This window comes from Mobula birostris, chromosome 12 (genome assembly GCF_030028105.1).
Source record: "Mobula birostris isolate sMobBir1 chromosome 12, sMobBir1.hap1, whole genome shotgun sequence".
NCBI classification, from domain to species: domain Eukaryota; kingdom Metazoa; phylum Chordata; class Chondrichthyes; order Myliobatiformes; family Myliobatidae; genus Mobula; species Mobula birostris.
This window is the reverse complement of record NC_092381.1, coordinates 76,826,047-76,843,005: the sequence shown is the minus strand read 5'-3', so window position 1 is coordinate 76,843,005 and position 16,959 is coordinate 76,826,047. Positions and strand designations below refer to the sequence as shown.

General features: G+C 39.7%; 1 protein-coding gene across 2 annotated transcripts in view; it reads right to left on the bottom strand.

Annotated features, from left to right (window-relative positions):
- The window catches only part of dennd1b (DENN/MADD domain containing 1B), a 333,534-nt gene that overhangs the window by 220,119 nt on the left and 96,456 nt on the right, over positions 1 to 16,959 (bottom strand). The gene's annotated exons all lie outside the window — the stretch shown is intronic.

Here is a 16,959-nt window from a genome sequence, read left to right as displayed (position 1 = left end):
ATTTGATTGGAGTAGGAACATCACGTCTATTTGAGTTGATGGATAGCAGTTGTTACAAGGGATCACGGTGGGTACAGGATAATAAAAGATATTTTTTCTGAATATTTAGAAGCACATTGCATTTGCTTTTAAATTATTGCCATATTTAAAACTTGAAAAATTCTTCAATTGAATTTTAATCATTCTCCATAACCTTTGAATACTTCTAAATTTCAGAAAAATTCCAAGTCACTGACGGCTTTGACAGTTGTCCAAGCCAAGGGGCCCAAGAATGTTTAGAAGCACTCTATAGATCAAGCAGCATCAGGAGGGAACGAAACTCAGGTCATGTTTCTTTCCACAGATTTCAAAACAAACATGTTTAGAAGTTTCAGAAGGAAAAAATGGCAGAAAATGAAGGAATGTCTATCAGAGGTTGCAGACCAAAACTGTTATTGCAATATCATTGCCAAAGTCACTTTGATAAATTTATCTGCATCCTAAAGATATTTACTCACTTTCCTCTACCTCTACCCCTATCTGTAAAATAAAATACGCTTATGTTCACCAATGTAATGATGGGTCATTGATCAGAAATATCAAACTCATTACTGTCTCCAATGATGTTGCTTGCCCACTCAGTGCTTCCATAGGGGAGGAACGTCAAACGTTCCTTCCGTAAGGTTCAATTTAGTCCTGTTCTGCAGCATGGGGATAGATGTTGCTCACCCCAATGTAATGCCAAGCTCCTATTGCTGTTTAGGGGTTCACCATTTTGAATCAGAGTAGCTTCAGCAGCAAGTCAACATAGATACATCTAGATAAGGGAAGTCTGCATTTATCACAAAGGATCGTGACGAGCAGGGTTGTTTCCCACTGCTAACAGGTTCTAGCCATTATATCAATAATACTTAGAAAAGGGACTGCCTTCATTCTTTTCTTTTTAAATCACACATACCGACACAAAAAAAAACTCTGTGGTTCCAAAGAAGCAGAGCATTGATAAAAGTTTTTGCTCCACAAGCAATGAAGATTTAAGTAGTACAGCCAAAATTCGCCAACATGAAATCCCAATTTCAACTCCTCTGGAATTAGAAAACTAGTTCACACCTAAAATTGGGCGGGAAAAGAAATCACATTATATATTTAACAATACATATACCAGAGATGATCTACTACTTCATTCAAGCCAAACATGACCTTCAGTATTTTTATGTGGGCGCGTAGCTCTGTGAAAATAAAAAGGTGTTAGTTTATGAGGCAAGACACATACTGTGGCTTTGAACCAATGGGCCCCAAGACATCCTGTATGTCATTATAGGCAGCAGTGTGAGAGCCCACATTTGAAGTGCCTCCGCAAACCCCTAACATGTGCAAGGAAGTTCATTTACAAAAATTGCTGGACATCAGATGTAGCTTGAGCTCCAAAATGTCCAATGAAAACACGCAGTAAACAAAAAAATGAACATTAGTAACATACCATATAAAACGGATTCCACAAACGACAAGAAGAGGGCAGAAATGTAAACACTAATACTGAAAATCAAGGCTCTTCATGGCAATTTGCACGTGACTTTCATCCATCCACAAAATGTAAATGGAGACACAGCTTTAAAATAATTTTCCATGCAGTTGCACAACTGATCAAATTTATGACCTGTTCTAAACAAATAATAAAAATGCTTTACACTGAACCACAAAACAAATGCACTAATTAATCTTTCATATCGTCATTGCAAAGTTGCACCATCAGTGTGCACAGATGTCTTACATGCTGTGACAATTGTCTGACTTTAACTTCAATGACAACGATCTGTTCTCAAATAATCAATTAAAAAACTGACCACTTTGCTATGCTATAAATTAGATTAAGCAGTTGAATTATTTACTTGTACAAGAAAGAAAGAAGTGTGTCTTAGCACATTTACACTATTATTTCAAACATCAGCATTTTGCCATGATATATTTGTTATTCTGTGTTATTTGTCAAAGCTCTCAACACATGCAGCTGAACTTGCCTTTATTCTGTCAGTGTGCATTCACAACAATAGCCAAAAATATTCCATCTCCCATAAGCAATTAACTATCCAGAAATGCAAAAAAAAATCTAAACAAAGCTAATCACTCAGGTGAGGAGAAGATAATTATGTAACTAAATTGAATTATCAACACTGAACACTGCACTTGGTGGAGCTGGTTTCCTGAACAACATTTTCCAATCATAGGATACTCTGACAAAAGAGACTAAACTCCTTTGCTTTTAAGCACCCACTCCAGTCTATGTAATGCACAGCCAAGTGGTTCTGTGGATGATGATTACCCCAGTTCTGTATCTGCAAAACTGAATACCATCAATTTTAGGTGAATGTGAGGGTACTATAAAACCCTGCAAGCACAGGCATCAAATATAGTTAAGGCTCTTAGTAAAAGGAAACTTGTACCACTAGTGTCTAAGGGAGTAATATCCTTCTGGTGTTCACAGCACACATTCACTCCTAACATCATTTTTTAGATTCTGAATCACAATGAAGTGCCTATGCCAAATACCTCTAAATTAAAAGTTGAACCAATGTATAAATCTGGAGAGGGTGTTTCTCCCCCTGCAATGCAATCAGTGATGCACAGAAGTGAATTATTTATAGCACTAGAGGATAACTCCAATAAACTTCTTCACATTTCAAAACTGGTGCTGGGTAACTTTCACCAAAGCTGAAGAACTACAAGGAACCATTGGCCACTACCATCAACCCAAGAATTATAACAGTTGCTGCTGACAGGTTAATAGACTTAGCTAATTGCAGCAATCTCAGAGTTTTATTTCAATGGCCATAAAAGTGGTGGTAGAATATGCACCAGTATGTAAAGTGCAACTGCTCTGTAAACAACTATATCTTCATAAACTATCGCAATTCTGCCAAATTTATGTACAGTACAATAGAACAAACATGCATAATTTTATCCCCAGAAGTATTAACACGCAAATTCATATCTATGTTCAATGAACAACAAAATTTCTCCTTGGCACACAAGCAATTGCGCAATATTTCACTGTTTGCTTTAAAAATATTGAAAGCAAATCTGTCTTCAATAAGTGCCAGCTAATGATGAAGTTACAAAACAATGTAACATCACCAAGATATTAGATCTCACTAGTGGAACATCTCATAGAGCTCCTTCTATAATTATTCTTAAGTGAAGTCACTGCCAATGCCATAGGAAAAGAGTAGTTTTATGACTGTTACAAAATAAAGAACTACAAATAAAAATGTAATAAAAACAAAGTAATAAGATAATAAATCTGTAATTATTTTATTACTAAATACAATGAATATCTGTAAATCATGACTGTCAAAACACACCCTATATACTTTGCTGCATGTTATTTTGAGAAAGAAATGTTGCCAAAGACAGCAGAATAATGCGGTGATTTAACACTTCATTTACAGGCATGGTATATTTAAAAATACAACAGCTTTCCATGAGAAAGTCATCTGGATGTTACACTCACATGATATTGTATGAACCTCTAACTTTATAACAGCAACAGGATCTGAACAAACTGATTAACATGGCCAATTTGTTTGAGTGCAGTGATCATCTCAACCTGCCAAAGTCTTCCAGTGCTATTTATTTGTTGTGTGACACATGTAATATCAGCTTCCTAATTATTCTACCCATGTCATGCAACGCTATGTGATGTGTAACATGCCTGGTGTGTGAAGGCAAAGGATACAAACAAAATATCTTTAAATAACCTGGTTCAATATTCCCAGAGACTTGTTGTCAAGAAGGACTGCTGTAGGTCTACTGTTGCTGTGAGCACCATCAGTTTATTAGACTGTACTCGTTCTCCTCTGGCATGTTATTTTCAATGAGGCACTCCAATAGCATGGTGCCCTCTACAGGACATTTAGAATCTATGAGGCAATCAAGTGTGTACCTCCCTAACTGATTCCTTCAGTTAAAATAGTGAATTTATTACCCAATCAGATATAAAAAACAATTTAAAGGAAAGAAAACAACGTTAGTTGAATTGAAAGTAATTTTTTCAAAGTAATTCCCAATTTTTGAAATCAGCGGACATACTTGGAGTCATAGAATCAGAATCAGAAAGAGGTTTATCATCACTGACATATGTTGTGAAACCTGTTGTGATGTGGGAGCAGTGCAGCGCAAGGCATAAACAAATTACTCTGAGTTATATTTAAAAGAATCATCAATAAGTATGAGGAAGAGTGAAGTAATGTTCATGGAGCATTCAGAAAGTTGATGGTGCCCAACAGGTCCTGCCAACCAAGTTTCCCACCTAAGTTACTCCCATTTGCCCACATTTGGTCCATGTTGCTCTCAAACTTCCATTTTCATGTAGCTGTACAAGTGTTTTTTTTTTTAAGTACTGTTAATGTACTTTGCTCAAACACTACACCTGGCATCTCATTCCATACTTTAAATAAACAAAATTTCATACATGGTTTGTGATAAAACATATCAACTGCTCCCTGAGAAGTAATTTGGATCCACTCCCAATGCCTACCAGAACAACAGGTCCACAGCAGATGCCATCTCTTTGGCTCTTCACTCAACCATAGAACATCTGGACAACATAGATGCATATATCAGGATGTTCTTTACTGACTACTGCTCAGCATTTAATACCATCATCCCCTCAAAGCTAATCAATAAGCTTCAAGACCTTGGCTTCTATACTTCCTCGTGCAATTGGATCCTCGGTTTCCTAATTGCAGACGCCAGTCAGTTCGTATTGGGAACAACATCTCCAGCTCTCCATCAGCACAGGTGAACCACAGGACTGTGTGCTTAGCCCCTTGCTCTACATTCTATATACTTAAGACTGTAAGTCAAAGCACAGTTCCAATGCCATATTTAAGTTTACTGACTACACCATTGTCATTGGGAGAAAGAATCAAAGGTGATGACTAATCAGCATATAGGAGGGAGATTGAAAATCTGGCTGAGTAGTGCCACAACAACCTCTCAGTCAATGTCAGCAAAACCGAGGAACTGATTAGTGACCTCAGGAGGAGGAAACCAGAGTCCATGAGTCAGTCCACATCCGGAAATCAGACATGGAGAGGATCAGCAACTTTAAATTCCTTGGTGTTATCATTTCAGAGGATCTGTCCTGGGCCTAGCAAGTAAGTACAATTATGAAGAAAGCCTCTGCTTTCTTAGAAGTTTGCAAAGATTTGTCATGACATCTAAAATATTCACAAACTGCTGTAGAAGTGTAGTGGAGAGTATACTAACTGGTTGCATTCCTGTATGGTATGGAAACACCAGTGCACTTGAACTGAAAATCTTATAAAAAGTAGTGGATGTGACGCAGTTTATCACGGGTAAACCCCTCTCCAGCACTGAGCACATCAACATGGAGCACTGTTGGAGGAAAGCAGCATCCATCGTCAAGGACCCCCACCACATAGGACCTGTTCTTTTTTCACTACTGCATCAGGAAGAAAATACAGGAGCCTCAGGGCCCACACCACCCAGTTCATTATTACCCTTCAACCCTTAGGCTCATGAACCAGTGGGGATAGCTTCACTTAACTTCATTCCTCCCATCACTGAGCTGTTTCCACAACTTATGGACTCACATCTCAAGTTCTTGATATTTGTAGCTTATTATTTATTAATATTATTTCTTCTTTCTCTTCTTTTGGTTTGCACAGTTTTTTGTCTTTTGCATGTTGGTTTTTGGTCCATCCTGTTGGGTATGGCCTTTCATTGATTCAATTATGTTTCTTGGATTTACTGAGCATTCCTGCAAGAAAACTAATCTCAGGGTTTAATATGGTGAAATATATGTGTTCTGATAATAAATTCACTTCGAAATTTTGAACCCACCGCACACCCTAAAACAATGTCTTCCTCAGACAAATCATCCAGATTTCTACATTTATGTTCCCAATTTGTGAAATACTGAAAATGTTGTTAACCTCACCATTATTTCTGCAACTAACTACCAAAAAGCTGCTTACTTGCAAAATTTTGCATTGACTTATGAGCAATTTGCAACATATGGTGAGTATTTTCCTCAACGATTGTTTATTCAAGTACACATGATTATTGTGTACTGTCAAGTACCATGTTCCCAGCAAATTTTAGGCCATTGCACCCAATTAGAACACTCCAGTTAGCAAGTCAATCAATCATACTGTACACAAGTTATTTATTGTGCACATACACGGAATGTATGACTGTGGTCTTCTGATGCTGTTGCCCATCCACTTCAAGGTTTGACATATAGTGCATTCAGAGATGCTCTTCTGCACACCACTGTTACAACAAATGGTTATCTGAGTTACTGTTGACCTCCTGTCAACTTGAACCAGTCTGGCAATGTTCCTCTGACTGCAGTGGTCTTCACCCACATTGCCACTCACTGAATGATTTTTTTTTGTTTTATTGCACCATTCTCTGTAACCTTTAGAGCCTGTTGAATCTCTGATCCACTGAGAACCAAGAGATCAGCAGATTGTGAGATACCCAAACCACCTCATCTATTCTTCTCCATTCTGATGTTCGGGGTGAACAATTGAATCTCTTGACCATGCTTTGATGCATTGAGTTGTTGCCACATGATTGGCTAATTAGATATTTGCATTAATGAACAGGTACTTAGGTGTAGCTAATAAATTGGCCATTGAGTGTACCAGGGAACTGTATATATGGCTAGAGAATAGGCTAAAGTTTTTGTATGTTATTGCATTAAAATATGTTGGAGGCTTTCATAAAAATTAAGAATTTTAAGATTTGAGCTCTCAGATAATTTTTACCAAGGTCTCAGACCTTAATTAGCTTGTTAGGGCAATGACTTGTTCACAGTCATCGTTAGAAAAGGCCAGGTGATGCAAATTTCAAAGCTTTATAAATACCCTGACTCCTCAAACTTTGTCCCAACATTCAGCAGCCATGAGCTCCTCTAAGCAGCTGCCTAGCACTCTGAAAATTAAAATAAATGATGCCCATAAAGCAGGAGAAGGCTATAAGAAGATAGCAAAGCGTTTTCAGGTAGCTGTTTCCTCAGTTCATAATGTACGTTTGTAATTAAGAAATGGAAGTTAACAGGAATGGTGGAGGTCAAGTTGAGGTCTGGACAACCAAGAAAACTTTCCGAGAGAACTGCTCGTAGGATTGCTAGAAAAGCAAATCAAAACCCCCGTTTGACTGCAAAAGGCCTTCAGGAAGATTTAGCAGACTCTGGAGTAGTGGTACACTGTTCTAGTATGCAGCGACACTTGCACAAATATGACCTTCATGGAAGAATCATCATCAGAAAACCTTTCCTGCATCCTCACTACAAAATTCAGCATCAGAAGTTTGCAAAGGAACATCTAAACTAGCCTGATGCATTTTGGAAACAAGTCCTGTGAACTGATAAAGTTAAAATAGAACTTATTGGCCGCAATGAGCAAAGGTATATTTGGAGGAAAAAAGGTACAGAATTTCATGAAAAGAGCTGCTCTCCAACTGTTAAGCACGGGGGTGGATCAATCATGCTTGGGCTTGTGTTGCAGCCAGCAGCACGGGGAACGTTTCACTGGTAGTGGGAAGAATTAATTCAATTAAATATCAGCAAATTCTGGAAGCAAACATCACACCGTCTGTAAAAAAGCTGAAGATGAAAACAGGATGGCTTCTACAACAGGATAATGATCCTAAACACACCTCAAAATCCACAATGGACTACCTTAAGAGGCACAAGCTGAAGATTTTGCCATGGCCCTCACAGTCCCTTGACCTAAATAAACATCATCGAAAATCTGTGGATAAACCTCAAAAGAGCAGTGCGTGCAAGACAGCCCAAGAATCTCACAGAACTAGAAGCCTTTTGCAAGGAAGAATGGGCGAAAATCCCTCAAACAAGAATTAAAAGACTCTTAGCTGGCTGCAGAAAGCATTTACAAGCTGTGATACTTGCCAATGGGGGTGTTACTAAGTACTGACCATTCAGGGTGCCCAAACTTTTGCTTCAGGCCCTTTTCCATTTTTGTTATTTTGAAACTGTAAAAGATTGAAATAAAAAAGTAATCTTGCTTAAAATATTAAAGAAATGTGTCATCTTTAACTTTATGACTTTTGGAAATCAAGTCATCTTTTACTCACTTAGCTATTCACAGTAACAGAAATTTTGACTAGGGGTACCCAAACTTTTGTCTGCCACTGTATATGTCATGATATACAACCCTATACTTGTGGGCAGACTCAATAAATCCATAATAATAGCCATAATAGAATTAATAAAATGCCACACCAACTTGGGTGTTCAATTAGTATGCAAAAAACAACATACCATGCAAATACATATAGAAAGAAGTAACAATAATAAATAAATAAATAATTAAGCAATATAGTTCAAGAACATGTGATGAAGAGTCCTAGAAAGTGAGTCCAAAGGTTGTGGGAACATTTCAGTGATGGGGCAAATAAAGTTGTGTGAAGTCATCCCCTTTGGTTCAAAAGCCTGATGGCTGAGAGGTAATAACCGTTTTTGAACCTGGTGGTGTGAGGAAATGTGAAACATTTCAGGAAATATCATTCATAATTTCAAAAGAAACTGGTTGAATATTTAAACAAGCAATGTTCTGACAAGAACTGTCCTTTGTTATTCAAATAACGAGCCATGGGTGACAAAGGACATTAAGGACATCATGAACGCTAAAAAGAGGGCGTTTAGAGATGGAAATAGGGAGGAGCTGAGGGCAATACAGAGGGACCTGAAAGCCAGGATCAGGGAGGCTAAAGACAGGTACAGGAGGAAGCTTGAGTGGAAACTCCAGCAGAACAACATGAGAGGGGTCTGGAGGGGGATGAGGACCATCACTGGGTTCCGGCAAACTAGCAACAGAGGAGCTGAAGGCAGTGTGGACAGGGCCAACGAACTTAACCTGTTCTTTAACAGATTTGACATTGTGGCCCCTGCCCATCCCCACATGATTCATCTGTTGTTGGCCCCCAAACAACACATATTCCACTCTCCCCTCCTATCCCTCCTCACAGTCCCCCACCCTGCTCTCATGACTATACCCCTCCCCCACACAAAACCACCACGGTGGGCTTCACAGCTGAACAGGTGAGAAGACAGCTGAAACGTCTCAACCCAAGCAAGGCTGCAGGACCGGATGGTGTCAGTACCAGGGTGCTCAAAGTCTGTGCCCCTCAGCGATGTGGAGTACTTTGCTATGTATTCAACCTGAGCCTGAGGCTCCGGAGGGTTCCTGTACTGTGGAAGAAGTCCTGCCTCGTCCCTGTGCCGAAGACGCCGCACCCCAGCGGCCTCAATGACTACAGACCGGTGGCATTGACCTCCCACATCATGAAGACCTTGGAGACACTTGTTCTGGAGCTGCTCCGGCCTATGGTCAGGCCACACTTAGATCCCCTCCAGTTCGCCTACCAGCCCCGACTAGGAGTTGAGGATGCCATCGTCTACCTGCTGAACCGTGTCTACGCCTACCTGGACAAGCCAGCGAGCACTGTGAGGGTCATGTTTTTTGACTTCTCCAGTGCGTTCAACACAATCCGCCCTGTTCTGCTGGGGGAGAAGCTGACAGCGATGCAGGTGGATGCTTCCCTGGTATCATGGATTCTTGATTACCTGACTGGCAGACCACAGTACGTGTGCTTGCAACACTGTGTGTCCGACAGAGTGATCAGCAGCACTAGGGCTCCACAGGAACTGTCTTGTCTCCCTTTCTCTTCACCATTTACACCTCAGACTTCAACTACTGCACAGAGTCTTGTGTCATCTTCAGAAGTTTTCGGATGACTCTGCCATAGTTGGATGCATCAGCAAGGGAGATGAGGTTGAGTACAGGTCTACGGCAGGAAACTTTGTCACATGGTGTGAGCAGAATTATCTGCAGCTTAATGTGAAAAAGGCTAAGGAGCTGGTGGTAGACCTGAGGAGAGCTAAGGTACCGGTGACCCCTGTTTCCATCCAGGGGTCAGTGTGGACATGGTGGAGGATTACAAATACCTGGGGATACGAATTGACAATAAACTGGACTGGTCAAAGAACATTGAGGCTGTCTACAAGAAGGGTCAGAGCCATCTCTATTTCCTGAGGAGACTGAGGTCCTTTAACATCTGCCGGACGATGCTGAGGATGTTCTACGAGTCTGTGGTGGCCAGTGCTATCATGTTTGCTGTTGTGTGCTGGGGCAGCAGGCTGAGGGTAGCAGACACCAACGGAATCAACAAACTCATTCGTAAGGCCAGTGATGTTGTAGGGATGGAACTGGACTCTCTCACAGTGGTGTCTGAAAAGAGGATGCTGTCTAAGTTGCATGCCATCTTAGTCAATGTCTCCCATCCACTACATAATGTACTGGGTGGGCACAGGAATACATTCAGCCAGAGACTCATTCCTCCAAGATGCAGCACAGAGCGTCATAGGAAGTCATTCCTGCCTGCGGCCATCAAACTTTACAACTCCTCCCTTGAAGGGTCAGACACCCTGAGCCGATAGGCTGGTCCTGGACTTATTTCATAATTTACTGGCATAATTTACATATCACTATTTAACTATTTATCGTTCTATTACTATTTATTATTTATGGTGCAACTGCAACGAAAACCAATTTCCCCCAGCATCAATAAAGTATGACTATGACTATATTTAATTGAGTGAAAAATTTTAAAAATTATTCATTGGCTACTGCTGGCTGGGACTAAATTAATAACATTTCCTTACAGCTAGACAAACAACTATAATGCTTGATCCTCCACTGTATAATTTTATGCTATTGTCGCAGTAAGCAACCAAGAGGATTTACAATTAGTTAGAAGTCCTCAATGTTGCCATTGCAAGAAAAAGTATCAGCAGCTCTCAGTTTTTGGATGGGGAAAAAAGTCAACTGCAACAAGAAAATTTATAGATTATTTTGATACACAGCACATTCCAATGACACTATTCCAAATGGGATTATCATATTTGATATTACTCATTCATTTAAAAAAATGCGCATCATTATACAAACAGAAAAAAACATTACAAGCTCTCAATTAATAGTTAAAATGAAGCATAAATGTCAGTAAGTAGTCTGTAATTCTGCAATCAAATGTCACACATCTTGCAGTAAGTCAGAGATAGTATGGTTTCAAAAATAAGAGTATAACAGATGATGATACATTGGAAAAAAGAGCAAGGAGTTTTGTTTCTCCAGGCTAAAAAATCTGACAGAGATAAAGCCTGAGGGATAATAACTTGCTATATTTTCAACAAGAGTTGGGGAATTTGATGGGAACTCAAACTGGAGTACAACTTCATTATAATCTTATAACAAAGCACCAGTTTGAATAATCCCACAGCAAAATTCGACTTGTTCAATGAAAATTTGTGTCACTGAGTTCAGGACAGAATGAGGTAACTTGTGGTGATGAACGTGTGAAAGAACTAGCTAGATCCCTTCACTAGAGAGTTCAGCAAGTCAATCACAACTCTGAAAAACATCACCACCAACAAGCTTGCTTTAGGTAAACCACAAATAATACCAAGCAATCCTTGCTGTACACACTCAATTCAAGTAGGTATTTCTTCAGTTTTATTATCAACCCATAGTAAATGAAAGCAACTGGACTTGCTGTGCTGTCTAGAAGATGTTTCGCCACTCATGCGAGAGGCTTCTTCAGTTCTGATCCATGGTTTAACAGCTTAAAAACCAGAAAAGCCGGAAAACTCCCCACCATGGATCAGAACTGAAGAAGCCGTTCCAATGAGTGGCGAAACATCTTCTAGATAACACAGGACGCCCAATTGTCTTGATTTATAACTGCTTGATATACAACGACCTGGATAACTGAGAACCTTTATAGACATGTCCTCAGTTTTTGGCTGCAAATAACCTTCAATTCCTGTAATAAAAATTTACGCGTCATAATACTTTTTGCTGGTTGCCATAAATATTGATTTTTAAAGTCCAGCATAAAGCCATAGAGAATTATAGAGTAATATAACACAGAAACAGGCTCTTCAGCACATCAGATGGAGATGAGGTGGTGTACAGGTGTGAGACAGATCAGCTGGATCAGTGGTGTCATCATAATAACCTTGCACTCGACATCAGTAAGACCAAGGAACTGATTGCGGACTTTAGGGAAAGTTGAGGGAACACAAACCAGTCCTCATTGAGGGACCAGCAGTGGTAAGGATGAGCAGTTTCAAGTTCCTGGGTGTCAACATCTCTGAAGACCTATGTTGGGCCCAACATATTGATGTGATTACAAAGAAGGCATGGCAGTGGTTATATTTCATTAGCCGTTTGAGGAGATCTGGTATGTCACCAGACTCTAGCAGATTTGTACAGATATACAGTACATGGAGAGCTTTCTAACTGGTTGCATCATTGTCTGGTATGCAGGGGCCACTGCACAGGGTCAGAAATGTCTGCAGAAAGTCACAAACTCATGCAATTCCATCAAGGGCACTAGCCTCCCCAGCATTGAGGACACCTTCAAAAGGTGATGCCACAAAATGTATCCATCATTAAGAACCCTCATCACCCAGGACAAGCCCTCTTCTTATTGCTATCATCAGGGAGGTACAGGAGCCTAAATACAAGCACTCAATGATTTACGAACAGCATCTTCTCCTGCACCATCACTTCAGTATGGGGAGTGAACCCATGTACACTACCTCACTGTTTTTCATTTGCTCTATTTTCACTACTTACTTTGATTTAACATTTAAAGTATATATAATATTTAATATGCATGTATTATATTTTATATATCATATAATTATAATGCACAATACTTAATAGTAATTTCTGTTTATTATATATCACATTGTACTGCTGCCACAAAACAACAAATTCCACAGTTATGTTCCAGTGATATTAAACCTGATTCTGATAGTCTGTTTCGAAATCGACCCACATTTGGACGATAGCCCTCCACATCTCTCCCATCCATGTACTTATCTAAAATTTTCTTAGATGTTGCAATTGAACCTACATCCACCATTTCAGTTGACAGTTCATTTGCACCACCCTCTGAGTGAAAGAGTCCCCCACAAGTTCTCCTTAAATATTTCACCTTTTACCCTTATCCTATGACCTCCAGTTCTCACTCAACCTCAGTGGGGAAAAAAAAACCTGCATGTATTTACCCTATTTATTCCCCTCATAATTTTGTCTATCACTATCAAATCTCCCTCCATTCTCCTATGCTCCAAGGTATAAAGTCATAACCTATTCAAACTTTCCCTATAACTCAAGTCCTCAAGTCCCAGAAAAAACCTTGCAAATGTTCTTTGTACTTTTTCAAAACTCCCTGCTCTTTTTTCCAATGTATTATCATCTGTTATACTCTTATTTTTGAAACCATACTATCTCTGACTTACAGCAAGATGTGTGACATTTGATTGCAGAATTACAGACTACTTACTGACATTTATGCTTTATTTTAACTATTAATTGAGAGCTTGTAATGCTTTTTCTGTTTGTATAATGATGCACATTTTTAAATGAATGAGTAATATCAAATATGATAATCCCATTTGGAATAGCGTCATTGGAATGTGCTGTGTATCAAAATAATCTATAACTTTTCTTGTAGTAGTTGACTATTTTCCCCATCCAAAAACTTAGAGCTGCTGATACTTTCTCTTGCAATGGCAACATTGAGGACTTCCAATCTAGCTCACACTATCTTAAACTCAGCAGAAAGCATCTTTACATTTTGTTTTATTAGGAGCTATTTCTTAACCTTGCTGTGGTTGACAGCCCAACTACAAAATATAACTCTTGAGAAAAGTTGTCCATTGAGCTGAGTAACTTGCCATTGATTTTTTGAATTGTATGAAGCTTCTCTTTCCATTTTTGATCCTTTCGGTCCTTTCTACTTATTCTTAAATATTACAAGACAATATTCCATGCTTGAAATTGTTCAACTCCACAACAGTTGGGAGACAGGAACCACGACTGCTATGCTTTCCTTTATATGATCAAAATTCTGACTTTATTTAAAAAAACAAATCTATTGGAATGCTCAGGTTCAGGAAATGCAGCAATATTGTGAGAGTCAGTGATATGGGAGAAGCTATTAGGTGTGGAGGTGCTGAGGTGCTGGGATGAAGTTAGAAGAACTGCACTGGGAGGAAGTCATGGCCTAATCAGTGCATTCATCCCTGGATGTTACTTCCTCCATACCTCGGGCCATCCACAACTCCATCCTTTGAGTCATGCACAGGCACTTATGATTTAAATTTTACAAAACACACCCAGTCAACAGAAATCATGCATATTGTTGTTAGCATACCTCACTATCTCTGAACTTTCAATTTCTTGCCTCACATTTTATGTTGTCCCCTCAGAAATTTCCCATTACTGTGGTACTGGGCCAGATCTTCCACTGAACTCAAGATGAACCTGTTGGCAGATAAACCTGTAACTAGACTATCCCCAAGGTTGGGCAGAAGTGCAGCCTTCTGAACTTATGAATGCTGGAGAAAGGAATGCTGTGCTGGAGCAATGGCCTTCTCAGGCTGGGAAATATGTCCTCTGACTCTGACCTAGGTCAAACCCAGTGCCCATAAATTAGACCAGCAAAATGAATGGGAAAAAAATAACCTGGTGGGTGATAGGCAGGTCAAGCTAATTGTTAAATTTAAGCTCAGTGTAATATCCTTAAATGTGCAAATGGTGTTTTATTCTTTTAATTGTTAAATATTAATCATGTTCCAAGTGAAGGTGACAGATTTGACAGTAAGTGAAGCTGGGGACATAGATCCTACTGGAAGACTGTTGCCAGAACCATTCTGGAAGAGTTGCAAGGTAACAGAAGATCTACCTCAGCAACTACCGTCTACCACTCTACCTCACCCTAACCAGCTTGTTCTGAATATTAGCCGTTTCTGCTGCTGAGGCTACAAACCAGTTTCTGCTCAGGCAATTCAACAAGTTGATAGACCAATTAGTACATACTAACAGTCTAATTGTCCTCTACTTCTGTGATTGCATGCAAAAATATAAATCTAATGTAATAAAGCACAGGTTTGAATCATAGAATGTGGAATTAGACCTTGAAACCCAGCAGGCCCTTGCCAAACATCAAGCATCTATATAGACATAAAGTCCCATTTTATTCCATTCACGTTCCCAACAGCTTCCCTAAATTCGAAGCGCAAGAAAGAATGCAGATGCTGGAAATCCAAAGAAACACACACACACAATTCTGGAGGAACTCAGCAGGTCAGGCAGCATCTAGAGAAATAAATAAAACAGTCGACATTTCGGGCAAGACCCTTCTTCAGGACTGAAAAGGAAGATGGGAGATACCAGAATAAAAAGGTGGGGGGAGGTGAAGGAGGATAGCTAGAAGGTGATAGGTGAAGCCAGGTGGTAGGAGAGATAAAGGGCTGGAGAAGAAGGAATCTGAGAGGAGAAGAAAGTGGACCATAGGAAGGAGGAGAGAACCCAAGGGGATGTGATAGGCAGGTGAGAAGAGGGAAACGGCCAGAGTGGGAAACAGAAAAAGAGGAGGGAGAGGGAATTTCTTTTTTACTGGAAGGAGAAATTGATATTCATGCATCAGATTGGTGACTACCCAGACAGAATATAAGGTGCTGCTCCTCTACCCTGAGGGTGGCCTCAAATGCCTTGGAATAGAAATTGGAATTAAAATGTTTGGCCACTGGGAAATTTCATTTTTGGCAGATGAAGCGGAGATGCTCGACAAAGCAGTTCCCCAATTTATAATGGGCCTCACCAATGCAGAGGAGGCTGCATTGGGAGCACTGGACACAATAAATGACCACAGCAGATTAGCAGGTGAAGTGTTGCCTCGTTTGGAAGGACTGTTTGGGCCCCTGAATGGAGGGAGGGAGGAGGTAAATGGGCAAGTGTGGCACTTTGACTGGTGCCCATGGCTACCCCTTGAGTCTGGAGAAAATGGGAGAAGCTGAAGGAAAAGTTGATGAGGGTGAGGACCAGTTCTGCCAGACGGAGGAGAGTGGTGGTGGAGGGGAACTGGTTGGTTACCAGTTCTGCCAGATGGAGCAATTTGCAATGGCCAGTTAACCTACTAATCTAAAAGTCTTTTCAAAGTGGAAGGAAACCAAGCAGCCAGAAGAAAACCCATGTGGTCACAGGGACAATATATTAACTCCATGCAGGCAGCTCCATAGTTCAACATCAAATACAGTCTGCCAGAGCTCTGAGGCAACAGCTCTACTTGCTCTACCATTGTACCATCTATAGCTATTTGATCACTGGTAATCTTGTGCTATGCTAAATTCCTCCATCCATGGTATGCTCCATATAAAGTGAAAAATTTAACTCTGCCCCCCAAACTCAGTTAACAACTCACACTGCCATTTTTTTCACCACTTAAATTCATTGTCCACTTGTCATTAACATGGTATCTGTAAAATATAATCAACCTTCGAATCAACAGGTACCATCCTGAGCTGGGAATACTGCTATAGATGAGTTTGCCTTCCTTTCACCTTTCATCAAGACTTGAATCTCTTCCAGCTAGCCACAAAATGCAGCTGATCATAATGAAAGCTTTAGGATACCAGATAATAATGCAATGGTTTGGTTTATTTCCCAGTGCAAGGAGAAAAATGAAGAACTCATACTAAGATGAGGGAAGTTATTCTTGTTTATCAGCAGTCACTCCTGACCAAAAAATGTAAATTCAAACAGCTGTATTTCCTTGCAACAAATTTAATAAAGGTATTTGTTTTGCATTATATGACAGAACTTTCTTTTTAATCTCCTCATGCTCCTTGACAAAAGCACCAAATGCATTCCTTTAACCCTGAACTTCTGCTAAAAAATATTTGCTCCAAATGTTCTTGAGGGAGGCTGCACCATCACTTTTCACTAGAAAGTACAAAGTTGTTCAGGCACAGAGGACAACTTGATAAGGTAATTTAAGTGTTTGTTACGTTTTGCTTTGAAGTAATTATTATTATTTTGGTTTTAATCAAAAAGGTGTTATTTATAACAT